This window comes from Schistocerca serialis, chromosome 2 (assembly GCF_023864345.2).
Source record: "Schistocerca serialis cubense isolate TAMUIC-IGC-003099 chromosome 2, iqSchSeri2.2, whole genome shotgun sequence".
NCBI lineage: Eukaryota > Metazoa > Arthropoda > Insecta > Orthoptera > Acrididae > Schistocerca > Schistocerca serialis.
In genome coordinates this window covers 510716701-510733199 of record NC_064639.1, presented here as the reverse complement: position 1 = coordinate 510733199, position 16499 = coordinate 510716701, and the positions used below count along the sequence as shown (strand labels likewise).

The 16499-nt window shown below is 46.6% G+C and overlaps 12 non-coding genes across 12 annotated transcripts; all 12 read left to right on the top strand.

Annotated features, from left to right (window-relative positions):
* Positions 1-704: 704 nt before the first annotated feature.
* On the top strand, positions 705-786 carry Trnas-gcu (transfer RNA serine (anticodon GCU)). Its single transcript has one exon. It is a non-coding gene; the product is annotated as a tRNA-Ser (tRNA).
* Positions 787-1569: 783 nt separating this feature from the next.
* On the top strand, positions 1570-1657 carry Trnap-ugg (transfer RNA proline (anticodon UGG)). Its single transcript is given in 2 exon segments — positions 1570-1606; positions 1613-1657. It is a non-coding gene; the product is annotated as a tRNA-Pro (tRNA).
* Positions 1658-2440: 783 nt separating this feature from the next.
* On the top strand, positions 2441-2522 carry Trnas-gcu (transfer RNA serine (anticodon GCU)). Its single transcript has one exon. It is a non-coding gene; the product is annotated as a tRNA-Ser (tRNA).
* Positions 2523-3305: 783 nt separating this feature from the next.
* Positions 3306-3393, top strand: Trnap-ugg (transfer RNA proline (anticodon UGG)). The gene is given in 2 exon segments: positions 3306-3342; positions 3349-3393. It is a non-coding gene; the product is annotated as a tRNA-Pro (tRNA).
* A 764-nt stretch (positions 3394-4157) lies between these two features.
* Trnas-gcu (transfer RNA serine (anticodon GCU)) lies at positions 4158-4239 on the top strand. The gene has a single exon. It is a non-coding gene; the product is annotated as a tRNA-Ser (tRNA).
* An 800-nt stretch (positions 4240-5039) lies between these two features.
* On the top strand, positions 5040-5121 carry Trnas-gcu (transfer RNA serine (anticodon GCU)). The gene has a single exon. It is a non-coding gene; the product is annotated as a tRNA-Ser (tRNA).
* A 783-nt stretch (positions 5122-5904) lies between these two features.
* Trnap-ugg (transfer RNA proline (anticodon UGG)) lies at positions 5905-5992 on the top strand. The gene is given in 2 exon segments: positions 5905-5941; positions 5948-5992. It is a non-coding gene; the product is annotated as a tRNA-Pro (tRNA).
* Positions 5993-6775: 783 nt separating this feature from the next.
* Trnap-ugg (transfer RNA proline (anticodon UGG)) lies at positions 6776-6863 on the top strand. Its single transcript is given in 2 exon segments — positions 6776-6812; positions 6819-6863. It is a non-coding gene; the product is annotated as a tRNA-Pro (tRNA).
* An 841-nt stretch (positions 6864-7704) lies between these two features.
* On the top strand, positions 7705-7786 carry Trnas-gcu (transfer RNA serine (anticodon GCU)). Its single transcript has one exon. It is a non-coding gene; the product is annotated as a tRNA-Ser (tRNA).
* A 6836-nt stretch (positions 7787-14622) lies between these two features.
* Trnas-gcu (transfer RNA serine (anticodon GCU)) lies at positions 14623-14704 on the top strand. Its single transcript has one exon. It is a non-coding gene; the product is annotated as a tRNA-Ser (tRNA).
* Positions 14705-15519: 815 nt separating this feature from the next.
* On the top strand, positions 15520-15601 carry Trnas-gcu (transfer RNA serine (anticodon GCU)). The gene has a single exon. It is a non-coding gene; the product is annotated as a tRNA-Ser (tRNA).
* Positions 15602-16416: 815 nt separating this feature from the next.
* Positions 16417-16498, top strand: Trnas-gcu (transfer RNA serine (anticodon GCU)). The gene has a single exon. It is a non-coding gene; the product is annotated as a tRNA-Ser (tRNA).
* The last annotated feature ends 1 nt before the right edge of the window (position 16499 follows it).

Genomic DNA, 16499 nt, shown 5'->3' with positions numbered 1-16499 from the left:
GCCTACCAGATGAAAGCGCACAACATTCCATAGCGTATGCCCTTCGAATTAAACATCAATTCGAGATCTATAAACCAATCAAATATCGGCTCCAGCAAAGAGTATGTTGGTATTTGCGAACGACGAGTTCTTATTTATATTTAAGTGCATATCTGTCGCAGTCATTTTAACGTATCGTGCCTTTAATAATCCATCTGTAGCACAGTTTGTTGTTCAAAGTCAGGCCGCCATCTACAGAAGCCATTTGGCAGGGCCTATTGGAGAGACTTGACTTTGCAGACATCCGTCGCTAGTGGCCGCCCAAACACCAAGCTCCATCGCAAACAGCAGGACAATCTTGGGCTAGGGGGGACGTCAAAACCTTGCAAGCAATATCAGTGTAGCGTATCGAGCTGTACGTTTCGTTGCAGTAAGTCGTGCAAAAGAATGCACAGCACCTTTTTCATTTGCATTAGACGACACTGCATGTCGATACAATGCTTATTCCTGCAGTAGATAAGTGGGCCGGTGATTTTACCCGATCGCATATCGACATGGACGGATGCTGTCATTAAACGATTCGCCAGTGGGAGCTTGGTCGGCCGCACTGCAGCTTGGCATTAGACGTTAACACCGGCCCAGTACCATGTTTTGAATGTGTTTTCGAATCGACAAATGTCTTCTTTCCGCAAGCACTCGCCAAAGACACAACTGTAGCTCCAGCAGACGAGGTGGCCGAGTGGTTAAGGCGTTGGACTGCTAATCCAATGTGCTCTGCCCGCGTGGGTTCGAATCCCATCCTCGTCGAAGAATTTTACGTAAAGCACGCGTTTGCGGTCACTCCTTCTCCGTGCGAAACGCCACTCAGTAGTAACATCGATGCGTGTACGTGGCAGATAGCGTGTGTATGAAATAAGAGACAAAACTGCCTACCAGATGAAAGCGCACAACATTCCATAGCGTATGCCCTTCGAATTAAACATCAATTCGAGATCTATAAACCAATCAAATTTCGGCTCCAGCAAAGAGTATGTTGGTATTTGCGAACGACGAGTTCTTATTTATATTTAAGTGCATATCTGTCGCAGTCATTTTAACGTATCGTGCCTTTAATAATCCATAGAAGCCATTTGGCAGGGCCTACTGGAGAGACTTGACTTTGCAGTCATCCGTCGCTAGTGGCCGCCCAAACACCAAGCTCCATCGCAAACAGCAGGACAATCTTGGGCTAGGGGGGACGTCAAAACCTTGCAAGCAATATCAGTGTAGCGTATCGAGCTGTACGTTTCGTTGCAGTAAGTCGTGCAAAAGAATGCACAGCACCTTTCTCATTTGCATTAGACGACACTGCATGTCGATACAATGCTTATTCCTGCAGTAGATAATTGGGCCGGTGATTTTACCCGATCGCATATCGACATGGACGGATGCTGTCATTAAACGTTTCGCCAGTGGGAGCTTGGTCGGCCGCACTGCAGCTTGGCATTAGACGTTAACACCGGCCCAGTACCATGTTTTGAATGTGTTTTCGAATCGACAAATGTCTTCTTTCCGCAAGCACTCGCCAAAGACACAACTGTAGCTCCAGCAGACGAGGTGGCCGAGTGGTTAAGGCGTTGGACTTGGACTGCTAATCCAATGTGCTCTGCCCGCGTGGGTTCGAATCCCATCCTCGTCGAAGAATTTTACGTAAAGCACGCGTTTGCGGTCACTCCTTCTCCGTGCGAAACGCCACTCAGTAGTAACATCGACGCGTGTACGTGGCAGATAGCGTGTGTATGAAATAAGAGACAAAACTGCCTACCAGATGAAAGCGCACAACATTCCATAGCGTATGCCCTTCGAATTAAACATCAATTCGAGATCTATAAACCAATCAAATTTCGGCTGCAGCAAAGAGTATGTTGGTATTTGCGAACGACGAGTTCTTATTTATATTTAAGTGCATATCTGTCGCAGTCATTTTAACGTATCGTGCCTTTAATAATCCATAGAAGCCATTTGGCAGGGCCTACTGGAGAGACTTGACTTTGCAGTCATCCGTCGCTAGTGGCCGCCCAAACACCAAGCTCCATCGCAAACAGCAGGACAATCTTGGGCTAGGGGGGACGTCAAAACCTTGCAAGCAATATCAGTGTAGCGTATCGAGCTGTACGTTTCGTTGCAGTAAGTCGTGCAAAAGAATGCACAGCACCTTTCTCATTTGCATTAGACGACACTGCATGTCGATACAATGCTTATTCCTGCAGTAGATAATTGGGCCGGTGATTTTACCCGATCGCATATCGACATGGACGGATGCTGTCATTAAACGTTTCGCCAGTGGGAGCTTGGTCGGCCGCACTGCAGCTTGGCATTAGACGTTAACACCGGCCCAGTACCATGTTTTGAATGTGTTTTCGAATCGACAAATGTCTTCTTTCCGCAAGCACTCGCCAAAGACACAACTGTAGCTCCAGCAGACGAGGTGGCCGAGTGGTTAAGGCGTTGGACTGCTAATCCAATGTGCTCTGCCCGCGTGGGTTCGAATCCCATCCTCGTCGAAGAATTTTACGTAAAGCACGCGTTTGCGGTCACTCCTTCTCCGTGCGAAACGCCACTCAGTAGTAACATCGATGCGTGTACGTGGCAGATAGCGTGTGTATGAAATAAGAGACAAAACTGCCTACCAGATGAAAGCGCACAACATTCCATAGCGTATGCCCTTCGAATTAAACATCAATTCGAGATCTATAAACCAATCAAATTTCGGCTCCAGCAAAGAGTATGTTGGTATTTGCGAACGACGAGTTCTTATTTATATTTAAGTGCATATCTGTCGCAGTCATTTTAACGTATCGTGCCTTTAATAATCCATAGAAGCCATTTGGCAGGGCCTACTGGAGAGACTTGACTTTGCAGTCATCCGTCGCTAGTGGCCGCCCAAACACCAAGCTCCATCGCAAACAGCAGGACAATCTTGGGCTAGGGGGGACGTCAAAACCTTGCAAGCAATATCAGTGTAGCGTATCGAGCTGTACGTTTCGTTGCAGTAAGTCGTGCAAAAGAATGCACAGCACCTTTCTCATTTGCATTAGACGACACTGCATGTCGATACAATGCTTATTCCTGCAGTAGATAATTGGGCCGGTGATTTTACCCGATCGCATATCGACATGGACGGATGCTGTCATTAAACGTTTCGCCAGTGGGAGCTTGGTCGGCCGCACTGCAGCTTGGCATTAGACGTTAACACCGGCCCAGTACCATGTTTTGAATGTGTTTTCGAATCGACAAATGTCTTCTTTCCGCAAGCACTCGCCAAAGACACAACTGTAGCTCCAGCAGACGAGGTGGCCGAGTGGTTAAGGCGTTGGACTTGGACTGCTAATCCAATGTGCTCTGCACGCGTGGGTTCGAATCCCATCCTCGTCGAAGAATTTTACGTAAAGCACGCGTTTGCGGTCACTCCTTCTCCGTGCGAAACGCCACTCAGTAGTAACATCGACGCGTGTACGTGGCAGATAGCGTGTGTATGAAATAAGAGACAAAACTGCCTACCAGATGAAAGCGCACAACATTCCATAGCGTATGCCCTTCGAATTAAACATCAATTCGAGATCTATAAACCAATCAAATTTCGGCTCCAGCAAAGAGTATGTTGGTATTTGCGAACGACGAGTTCTTATTTATATTTAAGTGCATATCTGTCGCAGTCATTTTAACGTATCGTGCCTTTAATAATCCATCTGTAGCACAACTGTCGCCTTCCGACAGTTTGTTGTTCAAAGTCAGGCCAACACCAAGCTCCATCGCAAACAGCAGGACAATCTTGGGCTAAGGGGCACGTAAAAGTCTTGCAAGCAATATCAGTGTAGCGTATCGAGCTGTACGTTTCGTTGCAGTAAGTCGTGCAAAAGAATGCACAGCACCTTTCTCATTTGCATTAGATGACACTGCATGTCGATACAATGCTTATTCCTGCAGTAGATAAGTGGGCCGGTGATTTTACCCGATCGCATATCGACATGGACGGATGCTGTCATTAAACGATTCGCCAGTGGAGGCTTGGCCGGCCGCACTGCAGCTTGGCATTAGACGTTAACACCGGCCCAGTACCATGTTTTGAATGTGTTTTCGAATCGACAAATGTCTTCTTTCCGCAAGCACTCGCCAAAGACACAACTGTATCTCCAGCAGACGAGGTGGCTGAGTGGCTAAGGCGTTGGATTGCTAATCCAATGTGCTCTGCACGCGTGGGTTCGAGTCCCATCCTCGTCGAAGAATTTTACGTAAAGCACGCGTTTGCGGTCACTCCTTCTCCGTGCGAAACGCCACTCAGTAGTAACATCGATGCGTGTACGTGGCAGATAGCGTGTGTATGAAATAAGAGACAAAACTGCCTACCAGATGAAAGCGCACAACATTCCATAGCGTATGCCCTTCGAATTAAACATCAATTCGAGATCTATAAACCAATCAAATTTCGGCTCCAGCAAAGAGTATGTTGGTATTTGCGAACGACGAGTTCTTATTTATATTTAAGTGCATATATGTCGCAGTCATTTTAACGTATCGTGCCTTTAATAATTTAAAGTCAGGCCGCCATCTACAGAAGCCATTTGGCAGGGCCTACTGGAGAGACTTGACTTTGCAGACATCCGTCGCTAGTGGCCGCCCAAACACCAAGCTCCATCGCAAACAGCAGGACAATCTTGGGCTAAGGGGCACGTCAAAATCTTGCAAGCAATATCAGTGTAGCGTATCGAGCTGTACGTTTCGTTGCAGTAAGTCGTGCAAAGGATGCACAGCACCTTTCTCATTTGCATTAGATGACACTGCATGTCGATACAATGCTTATTCCTGCAGTAGATAAGTGGGCCGGTGATTTTACCCGATCGCATATCGACATGGACGGATGCTGTCATTAAACGATTCGCCTCTGGGAGCTTGGTCGGCCGCACTGCAGCTTGGCATTAGACGTTAACAACGGCCCAGTACCATGTTTTGAATGTGTTTTCGAATCGAAAAATGTCTTCTTTCCGCAAGCACTCGCCAAAGACACAACTGTAGCTCCAGCAGACGAGGTGGCCGAGTGGTTAAGGCGTTGGACTGCTAATCCAATGTGCTCTGCACGCGTGGGTTCGAATCCCATCCTCGTCGAAGAATTTTACGTAAAGCACGCGTTTGCGGTCACTCCTTCTCCGTGCGAAACGCCACTCAGTAGTAACATCGATGCGTGTACGTGGCAGATAGCGTGTGTATGAAATAAGAGACAAAACTGCCTACCAGATGAAAGCGCACAACATTCCATAGCGTATGCCCTTCGAATTAAACATCAATTCGAGATCTATAAACCAATCAAATTTCGGCTCCAGCAAAGAGTATGTTGGTATTTGCGAACGACGAGTTCTTATTTATATTTAAGTGCATATCTGTCGAAGTCATTTTAACGTATCGTGCCTTTAATAATCCATAGAAGCCATTTGGCAGGGCCTACTGGAGAGACTTGACTTTGCAGACATCCGTCGCTAGTGGCCGCCCAAACACCAAGCTCCATCGCAAACAGCAGGACAATCTTGGGCTAGGGGGGACGTCAAAACCTTGCAAGCAATATCAGTGTAGCGTATCGAGCTGTACGTTTCGTTGCAGTAAGTCGTGCAAAAGAATGCACAGCACCTTTCTCATTTGCATTAGACGACACTGCATGTCGATACAATGCTTATTCCTGCAGTAGATAAGTGGGCCGGTGATTTTACCCGATCGCATATCGACATGGACGGATGCTGTCATTAAACGTTTCGCCAGTGGGAGCTTGGTCGGCCGCACTGCAGCTTGGCATTAGACGTTAACACCGGCCCAGTACCATGTTTTGAATGTGTTTTCGAATCGACAAATGTCTTCTTTCCGCAAGCACTCGCCAAAGACACAACTGTATCTCCAGCAGACGAGGTGGCCGAGTGGTTAAGGCGTTGGACTTGGCCTGCTAATCCAATGTGCTCTGCACGCGTGGGTTCGAATCCCATCCTCGTCGAAGAATTTTACGTAAAGCACGCGTTTGCGGTCACTCCTTCTCCGTGCGAAACGCCACTCAGTAGTAACATCGACGCGTGTACGTGGCAGATAGCGTGTGTATGAAATAAGAGACAAAACTGCCTACCAGATGAAAGCGCACAACATTCCATAGCGTATGCCCTTCGAATTAAACATCAATTCGAGATCTATAAACCAATCAAATTTCGGCTCCAGCAAAGAGTATGTTGGTATTTGCGAACGACGAGTTCTTATTTATATTTAAGTGCATATCTGTCGAAGTCATTTTAACGTATCGTGCCTTTAATAATCCATAGAAGCCATTTGGCAGGGCCTACTGGAGAGACTTGACTTTGCAGACATCCGTCGCTAGTGGCCGCCCAAACACCAAGCTCCATCGCAAACAGCAGGACAATCTTGGGCTAGGGGGGACGTCAAAACCTTGCAAGCAATATCAGTGTAGCGTATCGAGCTGTACGTTTCGTTGCAGTAAGTCGTGCAAAAGAATGCACAGCACCTTTCTCATTTGCATTAGACGACACTGCATGTCGATACAATGCTTATTCCTGCAGTAGATAAGTGGGCCGGTGATTTTACCCGATCGCATATCGACATGGACGGATGCTGTCATTAAACGTTTCGCCAGTGGGAGCTTGGTCGGCCGCACTGCAGCTTGGCATTAGACGTTAACACCGGCCCAGTACCATGTTTTGAATGTGTTTTCGAATCGACAAATGTCTTCTTTCCGCAAGCACTCGCCAAAGACACAACTGTATCTCCAGCAGACGAGGTGGCCGAGTGGTTAAGGCGTTGGACTTGGCCTGCTAATCCAATGTGCTCTGCACGCGTGGGTTCGAATCCCATCCTCGTCGAAGAATTTTACGTAAAGCACGCGTTTGCGGTCACTCCTTCTCCGTGCGAAACGCCACTCAGTAGTAACATCGACGCGTGTACGTGGCAGATAGCGTGTGTATGAAATAAGAGACAAAACTGCCTACCAGATGAAAGCGCACAACATTCCATAGCGTATGCCCTTCGAATTAAACATCAATTCGAGATCTATAAACCAATCAAATTTCGGCTCCAGCAAAGAGTATGTTGGTATTTGCGAACGACGAGTTCTTATTTATATTTAAGTGCATATCTGTCGCAGTCATTTTAACGTATCGTGCCTTTAATAATCCATCTGTAGCACAACTGTCGCCTTCCGACAGTTTGTTGTTCAAAGTCAGGCCGCCATCTACAGAAGCCATTTGGCAGGGCCTACTGGAGAGACTTGACTTTGCAGACATCCGTCGCTAGTGGCCGCCCAAACACCAAGCTCCATCGCAAACAGCAGGACAATCTTGGGCTAGGGGGGACGTCAAAACCTTGCAAGCAATATCAGTGTAGCGTATCGAGCTGTACGTTTCGTTGCAGTAAGTCGTGCAAAAGAATGCACAGCACCTTTCTCATTTGCATTAGACGACACTGCATGTCGATACAATGCTTATTCCTGCAGTAGATAAGTGGGCCGGTGATTTTACCCGATCGCATATCGACATGGACGGATGCTGTCATTAAACGTTTCGCCAGTGGGAGCTTGGTCGGCCGCACTGCAGCTTGGCATTAGACGTTAACACCGGCCCAGTACCATGTTTTGAATGTGTTTTCGAATCGACAAATGTCTTCTTTCCGCAAGCACTCGCCAAAAACACAACTGTAGCTCCAGCAGACGAGGTGGCCGAGTGGTTAAGGCGTTGGACTGCTAATCCAATGTGCTCTGCACGCGTGGGTTCGAATCCCATCCTCGTCGAAGAATTTTACGTAAAGCACGCGTTTGCGGTCACTCCTTCTCCGTGCGATACGCCACTCAGTAGTAACATCGACGCGTGTACGTGGCAGATGTCGTGTGTATGAAATAAGAGACAAAACTGCCTACCAGATGAAAGCGCACAACATTCCATAGCGTATGCCCTTCGAATTAAACATCAATTCGAGATCTATAAACCAATCAAATTTCGGCTCCAGCAAAGAGTATGTTGGTATTTGCGAACGACGAGTTCTTATTTATATTTAAGTGCATATCTGTCGCAGTCATTTTAACGTATCGTGCCTTTAATAATCCATCTGTAGCACAACTGTCGCCTGCCGACAGTTTGTTGTTTAAAGTCAGGCCGCCATCTACAGAAGCCATTTGGCAGGGCCTACTGGAGAGACTTGACTTTACATTCGAGTCGCAGCCGCGGTGCGGGACGGACGTGTGGCGGCTGGCTTGGCGTCTTGAAGTAAACAACGGCTGTTTGCTGTCACGAGGTTAGTCACTTCGTTACCTTTGCGAGTTAGGTTATGTTTCCTGATTTCAAGATAGAATGAACGCGATTACTGTCATGAGGAAAGACACGATTAAGTTTACTTTCGACCGAAATTTCTTGAGGCCTAAGGCATATGATGTAAAACAGTGGTTACTCGACGCTGTTAAGATTACTGGCAATGACATAATAGGTGTGCATTTATCGTTCGTTTCAAATGCGGCCTTTGTGAAGCTGACCAACCCAGATTTGTGTGTCTCTATTATGGATAAGTGTGGCGGAGTACTGAAGTTTAAACATTCCGACGGTACAGTGAGTGATGTTTCCGTCTCACACGCCGGATTAGGCATACGTACAATTAGGGTCTTTGAGTTGCCATTTGAGGTTCCTGCAGAGGAAGTTAATACAATCCTTCGACCGTATGGCCGCGTTATTTCGAATATTGCTGAAAACTGGTCGGAGCCACATATGTTTCCTGTCCTGAATGGAGTCCGCCAAGTTAAGATAGATCTTCAAAGGCACATACCGTCATATGTAAATGTATGTGGACACCGCGCCATAGTTATCTACGACGGTCAACCCAAGACATGTGCATTGTGCAACTCACCAGAGCACATACGCAGTGAATGTCCCAAACGGCGTGTCCCACAGCTACCGACCGGGGAGGTTGCGGTTCCTGGCGCTGCTGTCAGCCTTCAGTTAACGTACGCGGCTGCCACGTACGGTCGCAAATCTGCAGTAACGTCAACAGTTGAGCACGTGGAACAGGTCGAAGCACTGGCGGCCGCCACAACCGCCACGGAGTCGGCCGCCTCTGTGGATGACCGAGCAGCTGCTGTTAGGCCCTCTTACGCCGTCACAACTGCGATATGTGATACGGAAGGCAGAAAAACAGTACTGCGGGAGAGGATACAGTCATGCAACGACGTAGGTTCTGAACAGCCGTCTTCGGACTCGCAGCGGCACGAAGTGCCCCAAGAATATACCAAGTCATCGACGGAAGTCGACAAACAACTCGACCTCCCGCCAGACGCACAGGGCGAACGGGCTGAAAGGCTGTCGCGTGATGGCGACGCTGGTGTCCGTAATCCAGTCGTACACCACCCGGAAATGCAAGGAGGCCCAACTCCGGAACCCCAACCGACAGATGCGGAAGTGAAGGAACCCCCAACTGAGGCTCTTAGAGAAATTAACGTTAGGATCTCTGAGACAACGACAGAACCGCTCTCACCACTGTCTTCTTCCACCGAACCACCAGAACATTCACCTGACTTGTCTCCTACGGGATCCCTGCGGAGGAGGAAGAAGTCAAAAAAGCGTCGTTTGGCACACCAAGCGGCAGAGTCTTTGGCCCCAGCTCTCAGGGAAAAGCTGAAACATCTACAGAACAAGGATCAGAAGGCAGAAGATCTGGAGCCAGCAGGAACTACTGGGCACTCAAACAGAAAGGAAAGGCAAGAAGACCCGGGGGGTGAACATCACCCATCGCAAACTGGGATCACGACCAAAGTTCCAGGGGGTGGTTCAATGCCAGGTCAACGGGCACCAGCAGCACCAGTCAATTGGGCGGACGATGACGCAGAACAGGGTGTCGATAACATGGACGGTGACCCAAGTCAAGAAGAAGACCTTTTTTATTAATAGAGTTGGCAAGATCGCCTTGAGACTAAACGAGGGACTGATGACGACAGACAGATTCCATATGAAAGTATTATGCAGTCAATAAACTTACCTGAACTATCTGGCACATGCTCCAAACTTATAATGTGACCACATTAAATATTAACAAAATTCAAAATGCCACTAAAATAGCCGCACTTTAAGATTTTCTCTATCAGTCGGACACCGATATTGCCCTTTTACAGGAAGTGCTCATTCGAGACCTTCTTATCCCAGGATTCAATGCCATTATAAATGTTTCTCTTGAACATAGTTGTGGGACGGCTATTCTTGCCAGAGAGGGCATCGAAATGACAGACATTTGTAAATTAGACTCTGGGAGGGGCATTCGGTGTAACATCCATAATACAGCTATTATAAATGTTTATGCACCATCAGGCAACAATGCACGAGAAGAAAGGGCCACGTTTTACAAACGTGATATCTTAATTTTACTTCAGGACAATCCTGCTGATGTTTTGCTTGGAGGTGACTGGAATTGCGTACTCAATGACAAGGACCAACGGCCAAATTTTAATAAGTCCGAGGAGTTACAGTATCTGGTGTCGCACATGAAATGGTCAGATGCTTGGGAATTGAAATATCCTACATTGGTCAAATTTACTTACTTTAGTAGCAGGTCGCAAAGTAGGATTGACCGATTCTATGTCTCATCTACTTTAGAAAATGATGTTGCTGGCGTTGAAGTAATACCTACCTTTATTTCCGACCACCTAGGCGTTAAGTGCAGCATACGGTTAAGAAAACAGTCGGCTTACTGGGGCAGGCCCTTATGGAAACTGAATATAAGCATGCTATTGGAGGACGCCTTAGCTGCAGAAATACAAGAGACTTGGCGGGCCGCCTTACGAGTGCGTCACAAACATCGGTCCAACGTTGAATGGTGGACCGCTGTGGCGAAGAAGAAATTAAGGGCGACTCTGATAGCTTTTAGCAAGGAGAGGATGAGGTGGATAAGACACACAACAGAGTTCCACTACGCCTGCTTACGTGATCTTTACGAGGAGCCAATGTCCCAGGACATCTTAATACAGATCAACAAAACAAAAGCAGCGCTACTCAATATTAAGAGATCACAGCTAGAAGGATTAAAAATCAGATCGCACTCACATAGTATCGTGGACGACGAAAATGCCTCAATATATCACCTCATACAACACGCCAAACAAAGGCGACGCAATTTTATAGGGTCCCTCAGAGCCGAAGATCAGAGAGTCCTCACCAACCAGAAGGACATGATCGACGAGGCGTATCGATTTTACAATACCCTATATAGTGTCAATCAGATAGACGACAATGCTGTACGAGACCTTTTATCATCAACAGGCCTAGAGAACACTATAACGGAAGAGGACAACCGCAACTTCTATGCTGACCTCACCACGGATGACGTTTTTGACGTAATTAGGTGCTCACCTTCTAAGAAGTCACCAGGTCCAGATGGGCTGCCACTGGAGTTTTACCGAACGTATTGGCACATTATAGGCAATGCATTCACGGACATGATCAACGAAATTCTTCATGGGGTGGATGTCCCAGTGGCCTTCAAACAGAGCATAACAGTGTTACTTCCAAAGGGCAGGACCACAGGTTTAAAGGATATCACAATGACACGGCCCATAAGCCTATTGAACTCTGACTACAAAATCGTAGCTAGGGTTCTTAAAGAAAGACTGCAACCGATTTTAGGAAAGATCATCGGTAGTCATCAGACTTGTCTTCCAGGGCGCAGTATCTTTACAACTGTAAGTGCGTACAGGGACATAGTTTCCATTTTTGCAAATACAACAGCAAATGGTGGTCTGGCTTTTATAGACTTTAGCAAGGCATTTGACAGGGTCAATCACGACTATCTTCTGAAAACCATGACCTACATGGGATTTAATGATGGTAATGTGAACGATTTAGCCAACATCTTAAATGGTTTAACAACGAAAGTAACTATTAATGGTCATCGCACTAAAGATATTCCCATAGCCAGTGGAGTCCCTCAGGGGAGTCCATTGTCAATGATGTTATACGTAGTTGCCTTGGAACCACTTTTAAGGAGGTTAGACGACGTATTAGAGGGCATGCTAGTGTCAGGCATGAAACAGGTGACGAACGCATTCGCAGACGACGTAGGAGTGATAATTCGCAGCGCCGCGGACATCGCAACATTAACAGATAACTTGCAGTCGTACTGCACCGCATCGGGTGCGAGAATCAATGACACGAAGAGCGTTTTTCTAAATCTGCACGGACTATCTGACGTCACCATCCCTTGGGCGAGGAGTGTGGACCGGCATACTGCCCTGGGAGTTACCCTCTACAGCTGCCCTCTTCGGCTAATAGCATCTAACTGGAAAACTGTACTCGACAAGATCCGTGGCGCGCTCATTTTAAATCATATGAGGGACGTCAATATCAAGCAAAAAATTAAGTTGATAAACTTAGCAGTATTATCGAGAGCAACTTACATCGGACAGATTTTGCCAATACCCAAAGGAATAGCTAAAGCGATAATGTCCACCATATGTAGACACATTTGGCACGGGAATATCTTCCGAGTTGCTGTGGACACGTTGACTTTACCACCCGAAGAGGGAGGCCTCGGTCTCACAGATGTCCACAAAAGGTCTATTGCCTTATTCCTTAAGCGGTCTTTGCAAGTTATCGAAAGTCAACCAGACGGTCTGACAGCTAAATTATTCAACTTTTTCAAACCACAAAGCTTCCAACCGCCGATAGATATCAGTCTGATTAATTATAAATTAAAACATATTAGGTTCTTCTACTTTGAATTAAGCTACATGAGCTGTATAGTACGGGATAAACGCAAGAGAAACTATCGCTATATATTCAATAGTTTACGAACGGCGGCAAATTGCAATAAGACACAGGACAAGAACCCAAACCGCGACTGGAAAACTATATGGAACAACATTAACAACAAGTTACTACCAACGGAAGTTCAGGTGGCATGGTACAGAGTGGTGAATAACGTCATTAGTACTAACGAGAAACTCCATTCCATAGGCCTCAGTGACACAAACACTTGTCATAAATGCAACGAGACTGACACTTTGGATCACCGCTTTGTCTGCAAAGGGTGTAAAGATATTTGGGAAGAGGTAAAGCAGCAGGTCGCCTTTCTGACCCGCAGCGATGGGAGAGAGCTAAATTTGAATCTCATTTTCTTCCCAGAAAAGGTCTTTTTTCCTACACCAAAACATAATGCAATAATATGGCTTCTTGGGAACTACGTAAGTTACATTGTCAATTCGAAAGGTGACGATAATATTATGGAATACCGGACATATCTCCATGAGCAATACTTCCAAATACACCACAAACAAGATCACAAAAAGAATTTTGGAAATATGTTAAGAATCCTGTTCCACAAACAGGGAGTAGGTTAAGATGTCCCAGTATCAATCATCCCCAGGACGAAGCGAGCTAAAGTAGGGGACTGCTGGTGAGGGTGAAGTACGGTGGGGACTTCGAGTGCCCCTTGGCCGCTACGGTAGCCGTGAAGGCCTCATCAGAACCCCGAAACAGCTATGCTTCCGGCGGTATCACTAATAGCAGCTGCATTTATAATCCCAGTTCATGCTTTTCCCGAAGTGGATCTTCAAATAAATTTCCCTCTTTCATTTCAAAAAAAAAAAAAAAAATAAAATAAAATAAAAAAAATAAAAAAAAAATAACTAAATACAATAAAACACAAAATAAAACAAAAATGGTTAAGGCGAAAAAAAAAATGGATAAGGCGTCGGAAAATAATAAAAAAAAAAAGTGGTTAAGGCGTTGGACTGCTAATCCAATGTGCTCTGCACGCGTGGGTTCGAATCCCATCCTCGTCGAAGAATTTTACGTAAAGCACGCGTTTGCGGTCACTCCTTCTCCGTGCGAAACGCCACTCAGTAGTAACATCGATGCGTGTACGTGGCAGATAGCGTGTGTATGAAATAAGAGACAAAACTGCCTACCAGATGAAAGCGCACAACATTCCATAGCGTATGCCCTTCGAATTAAACATCAATTCGAGATCTATAAACCAATCAAATTTCGGCTCCAGCAAAGAGTATGTTGGTATTTGCGAACGACGAGTTCTTATTTATATTTAAGTGCATATCTGTCGCAGTCATTTTAACGTATCGTGCCTTTAATAATCCATCTGTAGGTTCAAAGTCAGGCCGCCATCTCCAGAGATGCCATTTGGCAAGGCCTACTGGAGAGACTTGACTTTGCAGACATCCGTCGCTAGTGGCCGCCCAAACACCAAGCTCCATCGCAAACAGCAGGACAATCTTGGGCTAAGGGGCACGTCAAAATCTTGCAAGCAATATCAGTGTAGCGTATCGAGCTGTACGTTTCGTTGCAGTAAGTCGTGCAAAAGAATGCACAGCACCTTTCTCATTTGCATTAGATGACACTGCATGTCGATACAATGCTTATTCCTGCAGTAGATAAGTGGGCCGGTGATTTTACCCGATCGCATATCGACATGGACGGATGCTGTCATTAAACGATTCGCCAGTGGGAGCTTGGTCGGCCGCACTGCAGCTTGGCATTAGACGTTAACACCGGCCCAGTACCATGTTTTGAATGTGTTTTCGAATCGACAAATGTCTTCTTTCCGCAAGCACTCGCCAAAGAAACAACTGTATCTCGAGCAGACGAGGTGGCCGAGTAATTAAGGCGTTGGACTGCTAATCCAATGTGCTCTGCACGCGTGGGTTCGAATCCCATCCTCGTCGAAGAATTTTACGTAAAGCACGCGTTTGCGGTCACTCCTTCTCCGTGCGAAACGCCACTCAGTAGTAACATCGATGCGTGTACGTGGCAGATAGCGTGTGTATGAAATAAGAGACAAAACTGCCTACCAGATGAAAGCGCACAACATTCCATAGCGTATGCCCTTCGAATTAAACATCAATTCGAGATGTATAAACCAATCAAATTTCGGCTCCAGCAAAGAGTATGTTGGTATTTGCGAACGACGAGTTCTTATTTATATTTAAGTGCATATCTGTCGCAGTCATTTTAACGTATCGTGCCTTTAATAATCCATCTGTAGGTTCAAAGTCAGGCCGCCATCTCCAGAGATGCCATTTGGCAGGGCCTACTGGAGAGACTTGACTTTGCAGACATCCGTCGCTAGTGGCCGCCCAAACACCAAGCTCCATCGCAAACAGCAGGACAATCTTGGGCTAAGGGGCACGTCAAAATCTTGCAAGCAATATCAGTGTAGCGTATCGAGCTGTACGTTTCGTTGCAGTAAGTCGTGCAAAAGAATGCACAGCACCTTTCTCATTTGCATTAGATGACACTGCATGTCGATACAATGCTTATTCCTGCAGTAGATAAGTGGGCCGGTGATTTTACCCGATCGCATATCGACATGGACGGATGCTGTCATTAAACGATTCGCCAGTGGGAGCTTGGTCGGCCGCACTGCAGCTTGGCATTAGACGTTAACACCGGCCCAGTACCATGTTTTGAATGTGTTTTCGAATCGACAAATGTCTTCTTTCCGCAAGCACTCGCCAAAGACACAACTGTATCTCCAGCAGACGAGGTGGCCGAGTGGTTAAGGCGTTGGACTGCTAATCCAATGTGCTCTGCACGCGTGGGTTCGAATCCCATCCTCGTCGAAGAATTTTACGTAAAGCACGCGTTTGCGGTCACTCCTTCTCCGTGCGAAACGCCACTCAGTAGTAACATCGATGCGTGTACGTGGCAGATAGCGTGTGTATGAAATAAGAGACAAAACTGCCTACCAGATGAAAGCGCACAACATTCCATAGCGTATGCCCTTCGAATTAAACATCAATTCGAGATGTATAAACCAATCAAATTTCGGCTCCAGCAAAGAGTATGTTGGTATTTGCGAACGACGAGTTCTTATTTATATTTAAGTGCATATCTGTCGCAGTCATTTTAACGTATCGTGCCTTTAATAATCCATCTGTAGGTCCAAAGTCAGGCCGCCATCTCCAGAGATGCCATTTGGCAGGGCCTACTGGAGAGACTTGACTTTGCAGACATCCGTCGCTAGTGGCCGCCCAAACACCAAGCTCCATCGCAAACAGCAGGACAATCTTGGGCTAAGGGGCACGTCAAAATCTTGCAAGCAATATCAGTGTAGCGTATCGAGCTGTACGTTTCGTTGCAGTAAGTCGTGCAAAAGAATGCACAGCACCTTTCTCATTTGCATTAGATGACACTGCATGTAGATACAATGCTTATTCCTGCAGTAGATAAGTGGGCCGGTGATTTTACCCGATCGCATATCGACATGGACGGATGCTGTCATTAAACGATTCGCCAGTGGGAGCTTGGTCGGCCGCACTGCAGCTTGGCATTAGACGTTAACACCGGCCCAGTACCATGTTTTGAATGTGTTTTCGAATCGACAAATGTCTTCTTTCCGCAAGCACTCGCCAAAGACACAACTGTATCTCCAGCAGACGAGGTGGCCGAGTGGTTAAGGCGTTGGACTGCTAATCCAATGTGCTCTGCACGCGTGGGTTCGAATCCCATCCTCGTCGA